The sequence below is a fragment of the Cydia splendana genome, chromosome 12 (assembly GCF_910591565.1).
Source record: "Cydia splendana chromosome 12, ilCydSple1.2, whole genome shotgun sequence".
Lineage (NCBI taxonomy): Eukaryota > Metazoa > Arthropoda > Insecta > Lepidoptera > Tortricidae > Cydia > Cydia splendana.
This window is the reverse complement of record NC_085971.1, coordinates 10718379-10742398: the sequence shown is the minus strand read 5'-3', so window position 1 is coordinate 10742398 and position 24020 is coordinate 10718379. Positions and strand designations below refer to the sequence as shown.

Sequence of the window (24020 nt, the reverse complement as noted above, 5' to 3'; positions counted from 1 at the left end):
AATTGATGGATGGTGGATCAGAGCTTATGTCTTGATCTGACAGTTCATGAGATTTTAGTAAGTTTGATTCATCTTCAGAATCTGACCCATCATCCGAACATGCATATTAAGGTGTAGGAACCAAAGCCAAGATTGTGTGCGCTCCTGTTAGTTTTAAGCACTGTCGACAAAGAAACACAACAATACTGTAATTCGTGCCCAAAATAAACAAAAATTCACAAAACCATGCAATTAATAAACAAAAGTATATTTCGGACAAGTTGGCGATGGAACTCGTAGTACCCGTTCGCAATTTTCTATATATTTGGCAACGGTACTCCTGTGGTACATACAAATGTTTCTTTTGCCTGACTTTTGAATTAAGAAGGAAACAAGTGATCGTATAATTATTCGTATAAATTAATATTTCTAAATGAAATTCCACACATGTCAAGTAAAATCAGCACACCAAAAACTTCAAAAAGTTAGTATAACTTACCGAAGTTGCCGGGAAGTGTTTCCTTCGCGAACTCATTTTGACACTGACAGTTATAACTCAGTGTTGCTAGTGTTATTTATTTTTTCTACTATAAACTATAACACAATTGACGAGTTGCCAGTAAAAATTGTACAAACAAACCTTTAAATCAAGTTCAGGATTTTTTCAAAGTCAACGTGTCACGTAAGTCACGTTGCCAATTTAAGGGTTAATATAATGTGCTTATTATAATTTTAGAAGACTCCGGGTATCCACTGCGGGAACACGGGACACCTTATGATGATTTCTGCAACCGGCGCCGCAGAAGAATCCCCGAGGCTAAAACGCCATACAAAATAAGGCGCGCTCCACTATAGAGCTAACATTTGGGATATTAAAAGGTAACTTAGTGTTATGGACACTGATTTGCAGTTCTTTATTATTTTTTATTTATTCAGGCAAACACTAAGTATAAGTTTACAGCTGCAAGATGCCAAGACACTTATACTGTTAATAATACATAGTCAGTATCATAAAATTCATAAATATGTATACACTTTTCGAACTATCTCTAACATACATATTATGTATTACTAAGTTACCTAGACATTTAAAAAAAAACTGATATTAAGTAACATAGGCAGAGTTAAAAAAAATCCTGATACTACGTTGTAGGGACGGCCACTTGTCTGCGAATATGTCTGCGTTTTGGACTGTAGCTATGAATTTAACCATCCATTGTGTAGATTTGCATTGGGGGGTGACGAGAAAGATGTTTCATTCGCCGACAGATCCAACAACCATCGGCATAGGTCCTACTATAGGCTTATACTTAGATACGCTTTCCCCAGGGATAGCACGCGCATTGTTGGTGTGTGTCTGTTTCCCGGCGACACTTCAACGACATGTAACTATTACACGTCGAAAACTTTCAAAATGGCGAAGTCATTGTAAACTAGCGTCTAAAGAAAATAAGAATCATAAAATTAGTATTCTAAATCAGCGGTCGGCATCATTTTAGCAGCCAAGGGCCACATAGTAGTTAAAAAGTTGAAGCGGGCCGCACTTTGTTAATATGTGTTACTTTATCAAACATTGTCGTTTGTCAATATTACATACAAAATAGCCAAGGGGGCTCGCGGGTCGCAAGTGAGAGGTTCACGGGCCGCCTGTTGCCTACCGCTGTTCTAAATAATAATGAAATTCCTAGTAATGTAATGAAGATGTCAAACAGTAATATTAGTACATAGTAAGTATAGTAATAATTCTAATACCAGTTCTTATGATGTTTCAGTTACACCACCACCATGGCCACTACTGTCTGATCTGTGATCCGTGCTGTGCCTATACGCGAAGACCGTACTACCGACGACGGCGATGAAAATAACACTGCCGGCTTTTCAAGGAGCTACATTACCAGCTGATAATGCAACTATTACCCAATGCCCCGTACCTACGTAGTATAGAAGAAGACTAAGACTTATCTACTATATAAGCAGAGGCTAGCAAACTAGTCTTATTTTCTATGAGGCCATGCTGTGGTAATTATTAAATTCACCTTAGAAAGCTAATGTAAGGCATAAGGATAATAAGGCACATATATTTGAATCGCCTCCTTTACAGGAATAAATTGTGTAATTTATTGTACCTGCTAGTTAAACTAATACACGATTAGCAGCACTAAGAGTTGTATTGGCCAAGTTGACTACGGAGTAATATACCTAGCAGGTACAATAAGTTACATTTGTTTCTGGGGGATTTAAAATATGTGTCTTAACCAGACACAGATTGTGCCGATTGTGTTATTAACTATGATTGCATAACTTTGTCTAGTACAGTTCTGAATATTTGACCATCGATATAAATGATATAGATATACAAAGATAGATAGATATAATACTTTAAAATTTAAAGATGTATAATGCGTGTGTTTATTTTTCAAAATTCCATGGCAGAATTTTGTTACAAAACAATCAGTGTAGTAGTATAGTATATAACGATAAGCAAACATGTTACTCGTAAAGGAATAATTACACACGAACGAAATATATAAGACTTGTAATGTAAAAATCTAAATGTTATATTATATCTGAGTTGTGTAAACTTCGAAAACTTTTGGCTGTGGCGGCGAACAATTATTTCATGACACGGCAGGCGTGCCTTACGCCATAGAATATGATCGCACGCCTGTCGTGTCATGCGCCACACGTTGAAATCATTGATGACACGCCTGTCGTGCCAACCGCACCGAAACGGTTATAAATGTACCTATGATAAATAATTTTATAAGGTTAGGTAGGCTATTTTATTTCTTACTCTTGTATGTGCAAATAAACATAGTCAATGATTAGTCAATAATATGTAAATGACGTTAGAGTGAGACCAAGATAAGTATGCAGCGATTTTTATAGCACAAACGTGCAAGTGTATTTTAAATTCCAAATTTCTATGAAATTATGTATTTAAATAACATTTGCGCGTCTGTGCTATAAAAATCGCTTAATATCTTGGTCTGACTAACTCTTTTCGAATGTAGACAATAAGGGAGGAGGAGGAAGCTTCTGCTCACATTTGCCGCCTGTTTGTGCATGTGCTGAATGTGTTAGTCCCGAATTTTATTATATTAATATTTAAAATATAATTATACAATTTTAACCCTTTACCAGGCTGACATTTCGAAAATGACAATTGAATGTTTTACTCATCAAAAATAGAACAGATGTTTGAAGTGCCATACGTGGGAAATATAACCCTTAACCCTTAGCCTGGTAAAATTGTTAATTTTTTTACACAAATTAATAAATAAAACAATGTTAATGTGAAGACAAACTTTTTATTGAAAATCTCCCAACTACGTGTTCGACCACTGCCCGACGATCTGCGAGATATAGTCGCGACGCTTCCGTGTACTGATAAAAATAGCTAAATTCAATAAAATATACTTTGCGTATAATTTTATTATTTTTTATTTTAACAAAAATCGGACAAATCTCTATATACATTATACACTTTCAATAAAAAATATTTCAAATCAGTCTAAGCAAATAAAGTTATAAAATTAATGTTAAAAAAAGACCAAAGTTTTTTCCACCGCATCAGTTCGCGGGTGTATAAGTTGGCTTCGATCACCTTCATCTCCAGCACCACCTCACATTCTTGTGGCTCCTGTTGCGGTTGACCGGGTTGGAGTTGTGATTAGGCGACGGACCGGCGCGGCTGGTAGACTGGGAGTCGAGGGCAGGATAGCCCTATGAGGCGCTGCCAGACATGCTCTGGAGTCTGTGGAAATGTTAATAAAAACAAGAATTATATTTAGATATATACAAATTATTGTATTAAACCATACTCCAGTGAACGGTGTGAAATTGAAATTAAGTTTATATGTCAAATCTAATTATTCTTATTTATTATAATTTAGACATTTGTAGACCTTTAAAGCATGACGTATAGGATATATAAGTATGTAGCCAGCCTACTTGGCATCTAGGTAAGTAGGTACCCATGTACCTAGTTGGCGTTGGGCAGACACTTTTATTTCAAAGAAAGTATGAAAGTGAAAGAAAATCGTAGATCGAAACGTTACTGTGATCCAAATCAGTAAAAATGCCTACCTTTGTTGGCCTCCATATCATTATAGAAATTTCCATTTTCCAGCAATAGCTGGAAGCTATAAGCTTGAACATATTCCTTGCCAGGGTGCTCACTGTAGGTCCATTGTGATTCCCACTAGTCTGGAACTAAAAAAACACATGAATTAGAGCATATTTTTCTAAAATAACCGGCTACAGGAGCTTCGGACAATCAATATACTATTTGACCTTAAGAACTTACAAAGTAATAAAATAAATTACTTTTGAGAAAATATTAATAATAGGTAGATTGAAAATTATCCTTTAAACTGCTAAAATAATTATTTTATGTAAAAACTACAACTGTTCACTGTTTAACAAGTATCTTATTCTTATTTGTTTCATAAGTCGAGCGAGAGTAACCAAAAGTATGCAACGAAACTATGTAGTTTCGAAAGTCATCGGGTACTAGGAAGTAATTTATATGTTTAAAAGCAACTAAAATAATCAAAAGTAGGTACATTGTGATACATAGTTTCAAAAAGTCGTCAAGTACTTCAATTATAACGGTAATTTCTTCTGCTTAAAAAGTTTTTTTAAAGACAAGATAAAGATTTTCTTACCTTTTCAATGTAAATACAAATTTTATAATATTAAAATATGTGGTACAACAGACAAACATCGGCGACATCAAGACAGCCATGAGACAGTAAACAATGAATTTGACATTGACAGTCTTGACACTACTGCTTAATCTATTAAAATTATATTCGACAAACAGCAAAAAATGTTAAATTGGTATTAAAACTTATTCTACGAAGGTTTTTAGTATCATTGTACGTTATAAGTACGTAAAACTAATTATTTAAGTATATCTAACTCAGATTTAAGTAAATTATTAATTTACCGGTTTTATGTCCCAGCGTAGGATGTGAAGTGTGATGCACACTTAACGTTAGGTTCGTTCATTCCATTCACGTCGGTCAATTCTATGGATTCGAAAGACGTAAGCCAAAACGAAAGAGTTTCCCGGTAGGCTTCAGTTGGTTCGTTCGAACTAATTTACGTGCGGATGGCGCTCTATCGTTCGATTTTCACGGTAGGGCCCCTGCAGCGCTACCGCGAATACCGAAAATCGTCAATTGCGGGCAATTCCGACAGATAAAACACGGTTTGCTACCGCGAAGACAGCCGTCATCGAGCGGCCCGTTCGAAAGACGATTATGGATCGAATATCGTTCCATAGACCTACCGCGAAACGCAATTTTCGGAGTTTTTGACAGCACGAAATTCGTAAAGAACTGTCAAAACACACGTTACCTCAAGAGCTAACGTTGTTCTTTCGTTTATCACAGTGCTGCCAGATAACTCACCTTTCAGCTTTTTATCCCGTTTTTGTGGCAGTGAATCCGCGCATTGTTTTGCAAATATTTTGAATGTCCTCGGTTTTTGAGCACTGCAGCGGGATGAATAAATAGATATTTGGGGATTATGCTCGATCAACTCGCAGTTTCAAAGCAGTGCTCCTGTTTTTTCAATTTCATGACCTGGCAATTTTATTCTGTCATAATAGGGTATCATGCCCTTCGTGTATCTTATTATTATAGTTGATTGTGTCGTGCTGCGTGAAATTGTACTGTTTGTTTGTGAACTATTACAAAGATGTTTCTGTCGCAAGAGAACCTGGCTGAAGAAATCCGGCAACAAGCCGCTTCTATAGATGCCTAATGCGATAAAAATTCCGCTAAGTGAAAGTTCTGGACGCGGAGTTTGTAAATACCACGCTGCATATTTCCACATCCACGACGAAATAGCTGTAGGACCCTGTTCAATAAGGTATACGTTTTAGATTATTTCGTAAGTCATTAATCAAATAGTCAAAACATTGAACATTCACAATAAAAGGTCTAGAGCATTGCAAGATATATGTTTCAAGTATTCAAAGTTCTACCTTCATGGGAAGCTATGTAGTGTCTGTCAGTATCTAATTAAAATAATATACCATTTGATAGAATGTATTTTTGTATTATACAGAAGATATTAATTTAATAATATATGTATATAAATGTTATGGGACAATCTTACCCAAATTGACAAAGCCCCACAATAAGCTCAAGAAGGCTTATGTTGTGATATATAATAAATACACACATGGAAAACACACACCAAATGACTCAGGAACAGATATCTGTGCTCATCACATAAATAAATACATAATGCCGAGATTCAAACTGAGTTGTTCGCAAAGTAGTGTACTTCTACGTTATTTTTCCATTTAAACTTTTATGGCAGGCAGATTATCAACATGAAGTGGGCCGGGACCAAATGGATGCCTGTTTCTCAGCAAGCGGTGTCCAACTGCTAAATTACCCCGGTCTTATCAGTATGGGCTATCATTAAAGCCGGGTAAGTGAAATTTGTTTACATTATTTATAATAACCTCATATCAGATAAAATAATACTGTGAGTACCTGGCACACACTACTTAATATACCATGAATGAATATGAATTTATAAAATATACTGATAGATATTGTTAAAAAAAAATCTTGGGTTTAAAAAGAAGAATTGTCCAGTCAAATTGTATTTGTAATATATGGGTCTTCTTACCTGATTGAAATGTTAAAATAAATAAATACATAAAACATTTACAGTTAAGGTTGTTCTAGCCCCCACTCTATCTATACACAGTGTTCCTTATATGTAGGTAATCTTACCTACATACAATAATTACGTATCTACCCAATTCTAAAAGAAGTTTACATATATACATAATTGATGCTAAGTAGTACTTAAGTAGGGCTCTTCTCAAAAAAATAGTTATACATACATTGTACATTAGAAGTAATGCACATTAATCTTATATCATATTTCATAAATTAAGTACTAATAATTTCATTCTGCATTCCAGGGGTTTTCGATGCACACATGTGACCCTTCATGGGCCATAGGAATATGAAGACCGCTTCTTGTATATCTTTTCCATCACGGAACAATGGTGTTCCGGACCTTTGGTAGGCGTGCGCGGAGCCGTAGGCAACACGTGAGTCCCTTTTGACACTTAATGAAATGTAAGGGGTAAACCGAGCGGATGCTGCCCTTGCCCGCGTCATGGAACACACGCAGAGGCAGCATCCGCCAGGGTGTAAGGACTATTGAGAGTTGATGGTATCTAAAATTAACTAGGCTAATGCGTGCAAGCGATGGTGATGATAAGTACTGAGCTAAGGGATATAAATGGTATAAAACGGACGACTGCCTAATAAAATGATACGCAATTTTATTTCCGGCAGATATATTATTATTATTAGTCTAATAGAAGCAGCTAAAACAGCTTGTCTATTTCTGTGCTTGTTTTGAAGGGCAATTTTATAAAAAAACCTACCTCTTATGTATACTACTGTTTACTATTGTAATAATGTTTTGAAAGTTGTCTCTTTAGTGTACCTTATAAAAAAAGATTGCCTCTTTATCCTGTTAGGAGGTTGATATATTGATCAGTATATTTCATGTTTTCCATGTGTGTTAAAATAATTTTGTGAAATAATAATCTTAACCAGTTTATTCTAATCCCAAAATATTTTAATTTTAAACTGGCTCTTAGCCCAGTCGGTAGTGACCCCGTCAATAAAACAGGAATTTTCGAGCTCGAATCCTGGTAAAGGTATTTATTTCTGTGTTTATCACAGATATATGATCCGGAGTTATGAATGTTTTATATTATTCTATCTATTGTATAATTATATCTTCATTTAGTACTCACAATACAAGCTTTATTTAGCTTTCTATTGGACTAGGTCGATTTGTGTCTTAGCTTTTAGGTTTTTACGATTTGAATATATAAGTAGAATATAAAAAAATCACAAAACAATAAAAAATATATAAACATATTATTAAAAAAACTAACCTAGAATGCCGCCAGCAGCGGGGCAAGGCCCAAGCTGCCGGTGGTCAAGGCCGCAGTGAGAGGAATCGACGTAGGTACTATACGCGCCGTGTCCAAGATATTTATTAATTACTAGCTTCTGCCCGCGACATTGTCTGCGTGGGATGATGACGATGATTGAAAAAAACTAACCCTTTCTCGGGGCCCAAACTATATCCATACCAAATTTAGTCCAAATCGGTTCAGGGGTTTAAGCGTCAAGAGGTAACAGACAGACACACTTTTACGCGCATTTATAATATTAGTATGAAAGTATGGATTGTTAATTTATTTAATTTACTAAGCCTTACATTACTTATTTTCAGACTTTATAGAAGATGTGTATACTACTGTATACCTACTCTAAAATATTCATGATTTGAATTTGACTTCCTTTATTTGTAACTTCGTACTAAAGTGAAAAAGAAATTAACAACAACTGACGTTTGGTTTTCAGATACGGGATCATATCAATTACGTGGACAAGTCGTATGGTGGGACAACCTACGACACCTTTATATGGAGCAACAGCGTTAGTCGAGATTACTTCGAGCAGCTGGCATGTGTGGCACCAGCGAAATAGTGTACATTAGGTAGGTATGTGTTATAATTTATATAAATATATTTGGTGTTTCTAATCACGCACTACGATACCACAGTAATATTAATAAGCATGTGTGTGTATGTGTGTGTGTGTGTTCATTTTTATTAATTCACACACACACACACACACACACACACACACACACACACACACACACACACAATCAATTAATCGTTTAGTTAGCGCATCATGGAAAAAATGATTTACAAAATTGTCGAATGACGCTAGATGTAAAATGTGGATGACTGAAAAAATAGGAATAAATTAGAATTGTACAATACAAGCAAAAGGGAGCTAAGCTAACGAATTTCGTACTATGGTGAAATATAAATTAACATTATGTAACGTTCGGTTTTCAGATATGGGAACAAGTCAACTACATCATTAACATGGACGCGTCGTACGGCAGGGCAACCCACGACGCCTTCATATGTAGCATTAGCATTAGTCAAGACTACTTCGAGCAGCGGGCATGTGGTACCAGCGAAATAGCGCACATTAGGTAGGTAGGTATGTTATAACTTAATAATTTATATGAATATATATTGTGTTCTTAATCATACACTAAACGATCCTACAGTAAGATCAATGAGCCTGTGTGAGTGTATGTGTGTGTTGGGGGCTACGTACTACAGACAGACATAGATGCACATGTTACGTCAGGGGTTCATTAATGGTTTAACGCAGCGGTCGGCAACAGGCGGCCCGCGGGCTGCATGCGGCCTGCTAATCTTTCGCTTGCAGCCCGGCCCGCGAGCCTTGCTGGCTATTTTGTATGTAATATTGACAAACGACAATAACTGATAAATTCACAAATATTAATAAAGTGCGGCCCACTTCAACATTGTTAACAACTATGTACTTATGTGGCCCTTGGCTGCTAAAAGGTTTAGCTCATCACGGAAACTATTTACGAAATATTTCGAATGACCCTAGAGTTAGACCAAGAGAAGACTGCAATAATTCTGATAGCACACGCAGTGCAACTGTTATTTTAAACGTCAAACTTCTGAAATTATGACGCATAAATAACACTTACCTACACTGTGCATGCTATCAATATCGTTGCAGCCTTATCTTGGTCTAATTCTAGTTGCAAAATGTGGAGGACGGAAATAATAGGAATATAATTGTCTTATTTTATATTATTATCCCTGACAGAACGGCAATAATTGCCGCTTATTGTATATGCATTTAGGGTGAGAGACTCTTCGTTTGTTTGTGTTAGGGGCTATTCATAAATTACGTCATTTCAAATTAGGGGGGGGGGGTCTGGACATCGGATGACGGTAGCATGAAGTAGGAGGAAATGGGGTCATTTGAAGCATGATTTTTGGATGATTATAGGGGGGGAGGGGGGGGTCAAAAATCGTCAAAAATCGATGACGTAATTTATGGAATTTATGGACAGCCCCTTAGTTACAAATAAATGTTTCCATTGCGGCCTTCAGGAAAGGTTCCGTAACACCAGCGATGGTTTTTAGGCAGATATTAACCCACTATTAATATAATGTGCTTATTATAATTTTAGAAGACTCCGGGTATCCACTGCGGGAACACGGGACACCTTATGATTTCTGCAACCGGCGCCGCAGAAGAATCCCCGAGGCTATAACGCCATACAAAATAAGGCGCGCTCCACTATAGAGCTAACATTTGGGATATTAAAAGGTAACTTAGTGTTATGGACACTGATTTGCAGTTCTTTATTATTTTTTTATTTATTCAGGCAAACACTAAGTATAAGTTTACAGCTGCAAGATGCCAAGACACTTATACTGTTAATAATACATAGTCAGTATCATAAAATTCATAAATATGTATACACTTTTCGAACTATCTCTAACATACATATTATGTATTACTAAGTTACCTAGACATTTAAAAAAAAACTGATATTAAGTAACATAGGCAGAGTTAAAAAAAATCCTGATACTACGTTGTAGGGACGGCCACTTGTCTGCGAATATGTCTGCGTTTTGGACTGTAGCTATGAAGTTAACCATCCATTGTGTAGATTTGCATTGGGGGGTGACGAGAAAGCTGTTTCATTCGCCGACAGATCCAACAACCATCGGCATAGGTCCTACTATAGGATTATACTTAGATACGCTTTCCCCAGGGATAGCACGCGCATTGTTGGTGTGTGTCTGTTTCCCGGCGACACTTCAACGACATGTAACTATTACACGTCGAAAACTTTCAAAATGGCGAAGTCATTGTAAACTAGCGTCTAAAGAAAATAAGAATCATAAAATTAGTATTCTAAATCAGCGGTCGGCATCATTTTAGCAGCCAAAAAAGTTGAAGCGGGCCGCACTTTGTTAATATGTGTTACTTTATCAAACATTGTCGTTTATCAATATTACATACAAAATAGCCAAGGGGGCTCGCGGGTCGAAAGTGAGAGGTTCACGGGCCGCCTGTTGCCTACCGCTGTTCTAAATAATAATGAAATTCCTAGTAATGTAATGAAGATGTCAAACAGTAATATTAGTACATAGTAAGTATAGTAATAATTCTAATACCAGTTCTTATGATGTTTCAGTTACACCACCACCATGGCCACTACTGTCTGATCTGTGATCCGTGCTGTGCCTACACGCGAAGACCGTACTCCCGACGACGGCGATGAAAATAACACTGCCGGCTTTTCAAGGATCTACATTACCAGCTGATAATGCAACTATTACCCAATGCCCCGTACCTACGTAGTATAGAAGAAGACTAAGACTTATCTACTATATAAGCAGAGGCTAGCAAACTAGTCTTATTTCCTATGAGGCCATGCTGTGGTAATTATTAAATTCACCTTAGAAAGCTAATGTAAGGCATAAGGATAATAAGGCACATATATTTGAATCGCCTCCTTTACAGGAATAAATTGTGTAATTTATTGTACCTGCTAGTTAAACTATTACACGATTAGCAGCACTAAGAGTTGTATTGGCCAAGTTGACTACGGAGTAATATACCTAGCAGGTACAATAAATTACATTTGATCACTGATGACCAGACACAGATTGTGCCGATTGTGTTATTAACTATGATTGCATAACTTTGTCTAGTATAGTTCTGAATATTTGACCATCGATATAAATGATGTAGATATACAAAGATAGATAGATAGAATACTTTAAAATGTAAAGATGTATAATGCGTGTGTTTATTTTTCAAATTTCCATGGCAGAATTTTGTTACAAAACAATCAGTGTAGTAGTATAGTATATAACGATAAGCAAACATGTTACTCGTAAAGGAACACACGAACGAAATATATAAGACTTGTAATGTAAAAATCTAAATGTTATATTATATCTGAGTTGTGTAAACTTCGAAAACTTTTGGCTGTGGCGGCGAACAATTATTTCATGACACGGCAGGCGTGCCTTACGCCATAGAATATGATCGCACGCCTGTCGTGTCATGCGCCACACGTTGAAATCATTGATGACACGCCTGTCGTGCCAACCGCACCGAAACGGTTATAAATGTACCTATGATAAATAATTTTATAAGGTTAGGTAGGCTATTTTATTTCTTACTCTTGTATGTGCAAATAAACATAGTCAATGATTAGTCAATAATATGTAAATGACATTAGAGTGAGACCAAGATAAGTATGCTGCGATTTTTATAGCACAAACGTGCAAGTGTATTTTAAATTCCAAATTTCTATGAAATTATGTATTTAAATAACATTTGCGCGTCTGTGCTATAAAAATCGCTTAATATCCTGGTCTGACTAACTCTTTTCGAATGTAGACAATAAGGGAGGAGGAGGAAGCTTCTGCCCATTTGCCGCCTGTTTGTGCATGTGCTGAATGTGTTAGTCCCGAATTTTATTATATTAATATTTAAAATATAATTATACAATTTTAACCCTTTACCAGGCTGACATTTCTAAAATGACAATTGAATGTTTTACTCATCAAAAATAGAACAGATGTTTGAAGTGCCATACGTGGGAAATATAACCCTTAACCCTTAGCCTGGTAAAATTGTTAAATTTTTTACACAAATTAATAAATAAAACAATGTTAATGTGAAGACAAACTTTTTATTGAAAATCTCCCAACTACGTGTTCGACCACTGCCCGACGATCTGCGAGATATAGTCGCGACGCTTCCGTGTACTGATAAAAATAGCTAAATTCAATAAAATATACTTTGCGTATAATTTTATTATTTTTATTTTAACAAAAATCGGACAAATCTCTATATACATTATACACTTTCAATAAAGAATATTTCAAATCAGTCTAAGCAAATAAAGTTATAAAATTAATGTTAAAAAAAGACCAAAGTTTTTTCCACCGCATCAGTTCGCGGGTGTATATGTTGGCTTCGATCACCTTCATCTCCAGCACCACCTCACATTCTTGTGGCTCCTGTTGCGGTTGACCGGGTTGGAGTTGTGATTAGGCGACGGACCGGCGCGGCTGGTAGACTGGGAGTCGAGGGCAGGATAGCCCTATGAGGCGCTGCCAGACATCCTCTGGAGTCTGTGGAAATGTTAATAAAAACAAGAATTATATTTAGATATATACAAATTATTGTATTAAACCATACTCCAGTGAATGGTGTGAAATTGAAATTAAGTTTATATGTCAAATCTAATTATTCTTATTTATTATAATTTAGACATTTGTAGACCTTTAAAGCATGACGTATAGGATATATAAGTATGTAGCCAGCCTACTTGGCATCTAGGTAAGTAGGTACCCATGTACCTAGTTGGCGTTGGGCAGACACTTTTATTTCAAAGAAGGTATGAAAGTGAAAGAAAATCGTAGATTATCTCATACACAATCAGGATAGTTTCATGAGTACGAAACGTTACTGTGATCCAAATCAGTAAAAATGCCTACCTTTGTTGGCCTCCATATCATTATAGAAATTTCCATTTTCCAGCAATAGCTGGAAGCTATAAGCTTGAACATATTCCTTGCCAGGGTGCTCACTGTAGGTCCATTGTGATTCCCACTAGTCTGGAACTAAAAAAACACATGAATTAGAGCATATTTTTCTAAAATAACCGGCTACAGGAGCTTCGGACAATCAATAGACTATTTGACCTTAAGAACTTACAAAGTAATAAAATAAATTACTTTTGAGAAAATATTAATAATAGGTAGATTGAAAATTATCCTTTAAACTGCTAAAATAATCATTTTATGTAAAAACTACAACTGTACACTGTTTAACAAGTATCTTATTCTTATTTGTTTCATAAGTCGAGCGAGAGTAACCAAAAGTATGCAACGAAACTATGTAGTTTCGAAAGTCATCGGGTACTAGGAAGTAATTTATATGTTTAAAAGCAACTAAAATAATCAAAAGTAGGTACATTGTGATACATAGTTTCAAAAAGTCGTCAAGTACTTCAATTATAACGGTAATTTCTTCTGCTTAGAAAGTTTTTTTTAAAGACAAGATAAAGATTTTCTTACCTTTTCAATGTAAATACAAATTTTATAATATTAAAATATGTGGTACAACAGACAAACATCGGCGACATCAAGACAGCCATGAGACAGTAAACAATGAATTTGACATTGACAGTCTTGACACTACTGCTTAATCTATTAAAATTATATTCGACAAACAGCAAAAAATGTTAAATTGGTATTAAAACTTATTCTACGAAGGTTTTTAGTATCATTGTACGTTATAAGTACGTAAAACTAATTATTTAAGTATATCTAACTCAGATTTAAGTAAATTATTAATTTACCGGTTTTATGTCCCAGCGTAGGATGTGAAGTGTGATGCACACTTAACGTTAGGTTCGTTCATTCCATTCACGTCGGTCAATTCTATGGATTCGAAAGACGTAAGCCAAAACGAAAGTGTTTCCCGGTAGGCTTCAGTTGGTTCGTTCGAACTAATTTACGTGCGGATGGCGCTCTATCGTTCGATTTTCACGGTAGGGCCCCTGCAGCGCTACCGCGAATACCGAAAATCGTCAATTGCGGGCAATTCCGACAGATAAAACACGGTTTGCTACCGCGAAGACAGCCGTCATCGAGCGGCCCGTTCGAAAGACGATTATGGATCGAATATCGTTCCATAGACCTACCGCGAAACGCAATTTTCGGAGTTTTTGACAGCACGAAATTCGTAAAGAACTGTCAAAACACACGTTACCTCAAGAGCTAACGTTGTTCTTTCGTTTATCACAGTGCTGCCAGATAACTCACCTTTCAGCTTTTTATCCCGTTTTTGTGGAAGTGAATCCGCGCATTGTTTTGCAAATATTTTGAATGTCCTCGGTTTTTGAGCACTGCAGCGGGATGAATAAATAGATATTTGGGGATTATGCTCGATCAACTCGCAGTTTCAAAGCAGTGCTCCTGTTTTTTCAATTTCATGACCTGGCAATTTTATTCTGTCATAATAGGGTATCATGCCCTTCGTGTATCTTATTATTATAGTTGATTGTGTCGTGCTGCGTGAAATTGTACTGTTTGTTTGTGAACTATTACAAAGATGTTTCTGTCGCAAGAGAACCTGGCTGAAGAAATCCGGCAACAAGCCGCTTCTATAGATGCCTAATGCGATAAAAATTCCGCTAAGTGAAAGTTCTGGACGCGGAGTTTGTAAATACCACGCTGCATATTTCCACATCCACGACGAAATAGCTGTAGGACCCTGTTCAATAAGGTATACGTTTTAGATTATTTCGTAAGTCATTAATCAAATAGTCAAAACATTGAACATTCACAATAAAAGGTCTAGAGCATTGCAAGATATATGTTTCAAGTATTCAAAGTTCTACCTTCATGGGAAGCTATGTAGTGTCTGTCAGTATCTAATTAAAATAATATACCATTTGATAGAATGTATTTTTGTATTATACAGAAGATATTAATTTAATAATATATGTATATAAATGTTATGGGACAATCTTACCCAAATTGACAAAGCCCCACAATAAGCTCAAGAAGGCTTATGTTGTGATATATAATAAATACACACATGGAAAACACACACCAAATGACTCAGGAACAGATATCTGTGCTCATCACATAAATAAATACATAATGCCGAGATTCAAACTGAGTTGTTCGCAAAGTAGTGTACTTCTACGTTATTTTTCCATTTAAACTTTTATGGCAGGCAGATTATCAACATGAAGTGGGCCGGGACCAAATGGATGCCTGTTTCTCAGCAAGCGGTGTCCAACTGCTAAATTACCCCGGTCTTATCAGTATGGGCTATCATTAAAGCCGGGTAAGTGAAATTTGTTTACATTATTTATAATAACCTCATATCAGATAAAATAATACTGTGAGTACCTGGCACACACTACTTAATATACCATGAATGAATATGAATTTATAAAATATACTGATAGATATTGTTAAAAAAAAATCTTGGGTTTAAAAAGAAGAATTGTCCAGTCAAATTGTATTTGTAATATATGGGTCTTCTTACCTGATTGAAATGTTAAAATAAATAAATACATAAAACATTTACAGTTAAGGTTGTTCTAGCCCCCACTCTATCTATACACAGTGTTCCTTATATGTAGGTAATCTTACCTACATACAATAATTACGTATCTACCCAATTCTAAAAGAAGTTTACATATATACATAATTGATGCTAAGTAGTACTTAAGTAGGGCTCTTCTCAAAAAAATAGTTATACATACATTGTACATTAGAAGTAATGCACATTAATCTTATATCATATTTCATAAATTAAGTACTAATAATTTCATTCTGCATTCCAGGGGTTTTCGATGCACACATGTGACCCTTCATGGGCCATAGGAATATGAAGACCGCTTCTTGTATATCTTTTCCATCACGGAACAATGGTGTTCCGGACCTTTGGTAGGCGTGCGCGGAGCCGTAGGCAACACGTGAGTCCCTTTTGACACTTAATGAAATGTAAGGGGTAAACCGAGCGGATGCTGCCCTTGCCCGCGTCATGGAACACACGCAGAGGCAGCATCCGCCAGGGTGTAAGGACTATTGAGAGTTGATGGTATCTAAAATTAACTAGGCTAATGCGTGCAAGCGATGGTGATGATAAGTACTGAGCTAAGGGATATAAATGGTATAAAACGGACGACTGCCTAATAAAATGATACGCAATTTTATTTCCGGCAGATATATTATTATTATTAGTCTAATAGAAGCAGCTAAAACAGCTTGTCTATTTCTGTGCTTGTTTTGAAGGGCAATTTTATAAAAAAACCTACCTCTTATGTATACTACTGTTTACTATTGTAATAATGTTTTGAAAGTTGTCTCTTTAGTGTACCTTATAAAAAAAGATTGCCTCTTTATCCTGTTAGGAGGTTGATATATTGATCAGTATATTTCATGTTTTCCATGTGTGTTAAAATAATTTTGTGAAATAATAATCTTAACCAGTTTATTCTAATCCCAAAATATTTTAATTTTAAACTGGCTCTTAGCCCAGTCGGTAGTGACCCCGTCAATAAAACAGGAATTTTCGAGCTCGAATCCTGGTAAAGGTATTTATTTCTGTGTTTATCACAGATATATGATCCGGAGTTATGAATGTTTTATATTATTCTATCTATTGTATAATTATATCTTCATTTAGTACTCACAATACAAGCTTTATTTAGCTTTCTATTGGACTAGGTCGATTTGTGTCTTAGCTTTTAGGTTTTTACGATTTGAATATATAAGTAGAATATAAAAAAATCACAAAACAATAAAAAATATATAAACATATTATTAAAAAAACTAACCTAGAATGCCGCCAGCAGCGGGGCAAGGCCCAAGCTGCCGGTGGTCAAGGCCGCAGTGAGAGGAATCGACGTAGGTACTATACGCGCCGTGTCCAAGATATTTATTAATTACTAGCTTCTGCCCGCGACATTGTCTGCGTGGGATGATGACGATGATTGAAAAAAACTAACCCTTTCTCGGGGCCCAAACTATATCCATACCAAATTTAGTCCAAATCGGTTCAGGGGTTTAAGCGTCAAGAGGTAACAGACAGACACACTTTTACGCGCATTTATAATATTAGTATGAAAGTATGGATTGTTAATTTATTTAATTTACTAAGCCTTACATTACTTATTTTCAGACTTTATAGAAGATGTGTATACTACTGTATACCTACTCTAAAATATTCATGATTTGAATTTGACTTCCTTTATTTGTAACTTCGTACTAAAGTGAAAAAGAAATTAACAACAACTGACGTTTGGTTTTCAGATACGGGATCATATCAATTACGTGGACAAGTCGTATGGTGGGACAACCTACGACACCTTTATATGGAGCAACAGCGTTAGTCGAGATTACTTCGAGCAGCTGGCATGTGTGGCACCAGCGAAATAGTGTACATTAGGTAGGTATGTGTTATAATTTATATAAATATATTTGGTGTTTCTAATCACGCACTACGATACCACAGTAATATTAATAAGCATGTGTGTGTATGTGTGTGTGTGTGTTCATTTTTATTAATTCACACACACACACACACACACACACACACACACACACACACACACACACACACACACACACACACACAATCAATTAATCGTTTAGTTAGCGCATCATGGAAAAAATGATTTACAAAATTGTCGAATGACGCTAGATGTAAAATGTGGATGACTGAAAAAATAGGAATAAATTAGAATTGTACAATACAAGCAAAAGGGAGCTAAGCTAACGAATTTCGTACTATGGTGAAATATAAATTAACATTATGTAACGTTCGGTTTTCAGATATGGGAACAAGTCAACTACATCATTAACATGGACGCGTCGTACGGCAGGGCAACCCACGACGCCTTCATATGTAGCATTAGCATTAGTCAAGACTACTTCGAGCAGCGGGCATGTGGTACCAGCGAAATAGCGCACATTAGGTAGGTAGGTATGTTATAACTTAATAATTTATATGAATATATATTGTGTTCTTAATCATACACTAAACGATCCTACAGTAAGATCAATGAGCCTGTGTGAGTGTATGTGTGTGTTGGGGGCTACGTACTACAGACAGACATAGATGCACATGTTACGTCAGGGGTTCATTAATGGTTTAACGCAGCGGTCGGCAACAGGCGGCCCGCGGGCTGCATGCGGCCTGCTAATCTTTCGCTTGCAGCCCGGCCCGCGAGCCTTGCTGGCTATTTTGTATGTAATATTGACAAACGACAATAACTGATAAATTCACAAATATTAATAAAGTGCGGCCCACTTCAACATTGTTAACAACTATGTACTTATGTGGCCCTTGGCTGCTAAAAGGTTTAGCTCATCACGGAAACTATTTACGAAATATTTCGAATGACCCTAGAGTTAGACCAAGAGAAGACTGCAATAATTCTGATAGCACACGCAGTGCAACTGTTATTTTAAACGTCAAACTTCTGAAATTATGACGCATAAATAACACTTACCTACACTGTGCATGCTATCAATATCGTTGCAGCCTTATCTTGGTCTAATTCTAGTTGCAAAATGTGGAGGACGGAAATAATAGGAATATAATTGTCTTATTTTATATTATTATCCCTGACAGAACGGCAATAATTGCCGCTTATTGTATATGCATTTAGGGTGAGAGACTCTTCGTTTGTTTGTGTTAGGGGCTATTCATAAATTACGTCATTTCAAATTAGGGGGGGGGGGGGTCTGGACATCGGATGACGGTAGCATGAAGTAGGAGGAAATGGGGTCATTTGAAGCATGATTTTTGGATGATTATAGGGGGGGAGGGGGGGGTCAAAAATCGTCAAAAATCGATGACGTAATTTATGGAATTTATGGACAGCCCCTTAGTTACAAATAAATGTTTCCATTGCGGCCTTCAGGAAAGGTTCCGTAACACCAGCGATGGTTTTTAGGCAGATATTAACCCACTATTAATATAATGTGCTTATTATAATTTTAGAAGACTCCGGGTATCCACTGCGGGAACACGGGACACCTTATGATTTCTGCAACCGGCGCCGCAGAAGAATCCCCGAGGCTATAACGCCATACAAAATAAGGCGCGCTCCACTATAGAGCTAACATTTGGGATATTAAAAGGTAACTTAGTGTTATGGACACTGATTTGCAGTTCTTTATTATTTTTTATTTATTCAGGCAAACACTAAGTATAAGTTTACAGCTGCAAGATGCCAAGACACTTATACTGTTAATAATACATAGTCAGTATCATAAAATTCATAAATATGTATACACTTTTCGAACTATCTCTAACATACATATTATGTATTACTAAGTTACCTAGACATTTAAAAAAAAACTGATATTAAGTAACATAGGCAGAGTTAAAAAAAATCCTGATACTACGTTGTAGGGACGGCCACTTGTCTGCGAATATGTCTGCGTTTTGGACTGTAGCTATGAAGTTAACCATCCATTGTGTAGATTTGCATTGGGGGGTGACGAGAAAGCTGTTTCATTCGCCGACAGATCCAACAACCATCGGCATAGGTCCTACTATAGGATTATACTTAGATACGCTTTCCCCAGGGATAGCACGCGCATTGTTGGTGTGTGTCTGTTTCCCGGCGACACTTCAACGACATGTAACTATTACACGTCGAAAACTTTCAAAATGGCGAAGTCATTGTAAACTAGCGTCTAAAGAAAATAAGAATCATAAAATTAGTATTCTAAATCAGCGGTCGGCATCATTTTAGCAGCCAAAAAAGTTGAAGCGGGCCGCACTTTGTTAATATGTGTTACTTTATCAAACATTGTCGTTTATCAATATTACATACAAAATAGCCAAGGGGGCTCGCGGGTCGAAAGTGAGAGGTTCACGGGCCGCCTGTTGCCTACCGCTGTTCTAAATAATAATGAAATTCCTAGTAATGTAATGAAGATGTCAAACAGTAATATTAGTACATAGTAAGTATAGTAATAATTCTAATACCAGTTCTTATGATGTTTCAGTTACACCACCACCATGGCCACTACTGTCTGATCTGTGATCCGTGCTGTGCCTACACGCGAAGACCGTACTCCCGACGACGGCGATGAAAATAACACTGCCGGCTTTTCAAGGATCTACATTACCAGCTGATAATGCAACTATTACCCAATGCCCCGTACCTACGTAGTATAGAAGAAGACTAAGACTTATCTACTATATAAGCAGAGGCTAGCAAACTAGTCTTATTTCCTATGAGGCCATGCTGTGGTAATTATTAAATTCACCTTAGAAAGCTAATGTAAGGCATAAGGATAATAAGGCACATATATTTGAATCGCCTCCTTTACAGGAATAAATTGTGTAATTTATTGTACCTGCTAGTTAAACTATTACACGATTAGCAGCACTAAGAGTTGTATTGGCCAAGTTGACTACGGAGTAATATACCTAGCAGGTACAATAAATTACATTTGATCACTGATGACCAGACACAGATTGTGCCGATTGTGTTATTAACTATGATTGCATAACTTTGTCTAGTATAGTTCTGAATATTTGACCATCGATATAAATGATGTAGATATACAAAGATAGATAGATAGAATACTTTAAAATGTAAAGATGTATAATGCGTGTGTTTATTTTTCAAATTTCCATGGCAGAATTTTGTTACAAAACAATCAGTGTAGTAGTATAGTATATAACGATAAGCAAACATGTTACTCGTAAAGGAACACACGAACGAAATATATAAGACTTGTAATGTAAAAATCTAAATGTTATATTATATCTGAGTTGTGTAAACTTCGAAAACTTTTGGCTGTGGCGGCGAACAATTATTTCATGACACGGCAGGCGTGCCTTACGCCATAGAATATGATCGCACGCCTGTCGTGTCATGCGCCACACGTTGAAATCATTGATGACACGCCTGTCGTGCCAACCGCACCGAAACGGTTATAAATGTACCTATGATAAATAATTTTATAAGGTTAGGTAGGCTATTTTATTTCTTACTCTTGTATGTGCAAATAAACATAGTCAATGATTAGTCAATAATATGTAAATGACATTAGAGTGAGACCAAGATAAGTATGCTGCGATTTTTATAGCACAAACGTGCAAGTGTATTTTAAATTCCAAATTTCTATGAAATTATGTATTTAAATAACATTTGCGCGTCTGTGCTATAAAAATCGCTTAATATCCTGGTCTGACTAACTCTTTTCGAATGTAGACAATAAGGGAGGAGGAGGAAGCTTCTGCCCATTTGCCGCCTGTTTGTGCATGTGCTGAATGTGTTAGTCCCGAATTTTATTATATTAATATTTAAAATATAATTATACAATTTTAACCCTTTACCAGGCTGACATTTCTAAAATGACAATTGAATGTTTTACTCATCAAAAATAGAACAGATGTTTGAAGTGCCATACGTGGGAAATATAACCCTTAACCCTTAGCCTGGTAAAATTGTTAAATTTTTTACACAAATTAATAAATAAAACAATGTTAATGTGAAGACAAACTTTTTATTGAAAATCTCCCAACTACGTGTTCGACCACTGCCCGACGATCTGCGAGATATAGTCGCGACGCTTCCGTGTACTGATAAAAATAGCTAAATTCAATAAAATATACTTTGCGTATAATTTTATTATTTTTATTTTAACAAAAATCGGACAAATCTCTATATACATTATACACTTTCAATAAAGAATATTTCAAATCAGTCTAAGCAAATAAAGTTATAAAATTAATGTTAAAAAAAGACCAAAGTTTTTTCCACCGCATCAGTTCGCGGGTGTATATGTTGGCTTCGATCACCTTCATCTCCAGCACCACCTCACATTCTTGTGGCTCCTGTTGCGGTTGACCGGGTTGGAGTTGTGATTAGGCGACGGACCGGCGCGGCTGGTAGACTGGGAGTCGAGGGCAGGATAGCCCTATGAGGCGCTGCCAGACATCCTCTGGAGTCTGTGGAAATGTTAATAAAAACAAGAATTATATTTAGATATATACAAATTATTGTATTAAACCATACTCCAGTGAATGGTGTGAAATTGAAATTAAGTTTATATGTCAAATCTAATTATTCTTATTTATTATAATTTAGACATTTGTAGACCTTTAAAGCATGACGTATAGGATATATAAGTATGTAGCCAGCCTACTTGGCATCTAGGTAAGTAGGTACCCATGTACCTAGTTGGCGTTGGGCAGACACTTTTATTTCAAAGAAGGTATGAAAGTGAAAGAAAATCGTAGATTATCTCATACACAATCAGGATAGTTTCATGAGTACGAAACGTTACTGTGATCCAAATCAGTAAAAATGCCTACCTTTGTTGGCCTCCATATCATTATAGAAATTTCCATTTTCCAGCAATAGCTGGAAGCTATAAGCTTGAACATATTCCTTGCCAGGGTGCTCACTGTAGGTCCATTGTGATTCCCACTAGTCTGGAACTAAAAAAACACATGAATTAGAGCATATTTTTCTAAAATAACCGGCTACAGGAGCTTCGGACAATCAATAGACTATTTGACCTTAAGAACTTACAAAGTAATAAAATAAATTACTTTTGAGAAAATATTAATAATAGGTAGATTGAAAATTATCCTTTAAACTGCTAAAATAATCATTTTATGTAAAAACTACAACTGTACACTGTTTAACAAGTATCTTATTCTTATTTGTTTCATAAGTCGAGCGAGAGTAACCAAAAGTATGCAACGAAACTATGTAGTTTCGAAAGTCATCGGGTACTAGGAAGTAATTTATATGTTTAAAAGCAACTAAAATAATCAAAAGTAGGTACATTGTGATACATAGTTTCAAAAAGTCGTCAAGTACTTCAATTATAACGGTAATTTCTTCTGCTTAGAAAGTTTTTTTTAAAGACAAGATAAAGATTTTCTTACCTTTTCAATGTAAATACAAATTTTATAATATTAAAATATGTGGTACAACAGACAAACATCGGCGACATCAAGACAGCCATGAGACAGTAAACAATGAATTTGACATTGACAGTCTTGACACTACTGCTTAATCTATTAAAATTATATTCGACAAACAGCAAAAAATGTTAAATTGGTATTAAAACTTATTCTACGAAGGTTTTTAGTATCATTGTACGTTATAAGTACGTAAAACTAATTATTTAAGTATATCTAACTCAGTTTTAAGTAAATTATTAATTTACCGGTTTTATGTCCCAGCGTAGGATGTGAAGTGTGATGCACACTTAACGTTAGGTTCGTTCATTCCATTCACGTCGGTCAATTCTATGGATTCGAAAGACGTAAGCCAAAACGAAAGTGTTTCCCGGTAGGCTTCAGTTGGTTCGTTCGAACTAATTTACGTGCGGATGGCGCTCTATCGTTCGATTTTCACGGTAGGGCCCCTGACCGTCATCCTTGTCGATGGTTAATTGTTATTTCCTTCTCGCTCAGTGTCAGCAGTCGCAGTGTTTTCCAAACTTTTCACGTCGTAAGCTTGGTAATTAATGTGTAACTGTGAATTAGTTTTTCAAACGTTTTGTCTTGTATAGATAA

General features: G+C 36.1%; 5 long non-coding RNA genes across 5 annotated transcripts; 2 read left to right on the top strand and 3 right to left on the bottom strand.

Annotated features, from left to right (window-relative positions):
* Positions 1 to 3383: 3383 nt before the first annotated feature.
* LOC134795805 (uncharacterized) lies at positions 3384 to 4722 on the bottom strand. The gene is made up of 3 exons (XR_010144862.1): positions 4650 to 4722; positions 4069 to 4194; positions 3384 to 3736 (listed from the first exon to the last, which is right to left on the bottom strand). It is a non-coding gene; the product is annotated as an uncharacterized LOC134795805 (long non-coding RNA).
* A 1266-nt stretch (positions 4723 to 5988) lies between these two features.
* Positions 5989 to 12237, top strand: LOC134795576 (uncharacterized). Its single transcript, XR_010144823.1, has 6 exons — positions 5989 to 6432; positions 6938 to 7069; positions 8409 to 8544; positions 8915 to 9057; positions 10087 to 10226; positions 11104 to 12237. It is a non-coding gene; the product is annotated as an uncharacterized LOC134795576 (long non-coding RNA).
* A 664-nt stretch (positions 12238 to 12901) lies between these two features.
* On the bottom strand, positions 12902 to 14085 carry LOC134795804 (uncharacterized). Its single transcript, XR_010144861.1, has 3 exons — positions 14009 to 14085; positions 13427 to 13552; positions 12902 to 13060 (listed from the first exon to the last, which is right to left on the bottom strand). It is a non-coding gene; the product is annotated as an uncharacterized LOC134795804 (long non-coding RNA).
* Positions 14086 to 15347: 1262 nt separating this feature from the next.
* On the top strand, positions 15348 to 21613 carry LOC134795803 (uncharacterized). Its single transcript, XR_010144860.1, has 6 exons — positions 15348 to 15791; positions 16297 to 16428; positions 17768 to 17903; positions 18290 to 18432; positions 19464 to 19603; positions 20480 to 21613. It is a non-coding gene; the product is annotated as an uncharacterized LOC134795803 (long non-coding RNA).
* A 664-nt stretch (positions 21614 to 22277) lies between these two features.
* On the bottom strand, positions 22278 to 23754 carry LOC134795802 (uncharacterized). The gene is made up of 3 exons (XR_010144859.1): positions 23385 to 23754; positions 22803 to 22928; positions 22278 to 22436 (listed from the first exon to the last, which is right to left on the bottom strand). It is a non-coding gene; the product is annotated as an uncharacterized LOC134795802 (long non-coding RNA).
* Positions 23755 to 24020: the final 266 nt, after the last annotated feature.